Here is a 1441-nt window from a genome sequence, read left to right as displayed (position 1 = left end):
TATATATATATATATATATATATATATGTACATGTGTGCGTGTGTATGTTTGTCTGTGTGTGTGTCTGCATGTGTCTGTGTCTGTGTCTGTGCCTGCTATTCCGAATCCCTTATCTCTGTATTACCACTTCTTGTCATGTTATTCTAAGGATTATCTTTCCTATATATTGTAGTGACTGCACCACAATAACCTATATCGTTGTATTCATTTTGACATGTATTTATACCTCCATGTATCCCTGCTCTCTCTCTCTCCCTCGCATCTCTCCTTCCCCTCTCTCCCTTTGTTTCTCTCCTCTTTTCCTTCTCGCTAACCATTGTTTGACATATATTTCGTGTGTATTTAAGACTGTTTTGCTCGGAGTTTTTTGTTTATCATTTTTATTTCGATACGCTTTCTAATGATGTGAGCTGTGATCGATCAAATTTGTTATAGATTTTAATATTTTATTGATTTTCATTCTTGATTTTTGAACCGATCATAAAGAAATAACTGAAATAACAACAATTTGTTTCCAGTTATTATTTTTTACTTGAAATGCTCTACATATTATGTATTTGTACTAATCTGTATAAATAGGTGATCAGCCGGATCACGAAGTAGTCGTGGTTATGCAGAATCATTATCCGGAGCTTTAACCTTGTACATCAATTTGTAACACACACAAAAACACAAAAACACAAACACACAAACACAAACACACATACGCACACACAAACGTATACACACACACAAACGCATACACACACAGACATACACGCGCGCGCGCGAACACACAGACAAATATAAATCTTCGAGTTTGTCAAAATGGATCGCATCGCTAATGATTTCAACTGAAATCCCGAATATCTGCAAAAAGTTTCATAAATTGAGGACATAATACATTGTAATACATTGCATTGTAATTGAATTTCCTCAATTTTCTTTGCGTTTATCGAGTTGTTCAGTGGTAACTAGCATCTAAAGGTGGTTTGATGTTATTTTGAGCCAAAATATGTGCGTTGTGCATGAGCACTGACGAGGCGTAGTGAACAAATGAAATGTTGGCCTTGCGAACTCTTTATCTTCCATCTTGATAACACAAACTTTGGCACTATCATGCTATTAGCTGTCAGAAGTGAAAGTGCTCACTGCTAGTGAAGTATCTGTCTGTCTGTCTGTCTGCCTGCATGCCTGTTGCTGGCCTGTCGATTCTTTGGCTACTGACAGGCCGGAGCGTGCTATATGTCTGTCTGTCTCTCTCTCTCTATCTATCTATCTATTACTCGAAAGTTCGCGCGTCCGCGCAGGGCTAGTCGTGAGTAGAAAACACAAATTTAATATAAAAACATATTTCCTGAAATTGCAAATTATTTAAAATATAAAAATATAATTTTCAACAGAGAGAATTTATCAAAATAGAAAACAAATGAAGTTTGAAGTTTAAAAATAATAGGATCG

This window comes from Octopus bimaculoides, chromosome 22, assembly GCF_001194135.2.
Source record: "Octopus bimaculoides isolate UCB-OBI-ISO-001 chromosome 22, ASM119413v2, whole genome shotgun sequence".
Classification (NCBI taxonomy): Eukaryota; Metazoa; Mollusca; class Cephalopoda; order Octopoda; family Octopodidae; genus Octopus; species Octopus bimaculoides.
Note: the sequence above shows the minus strand (reverse complement) of the source record.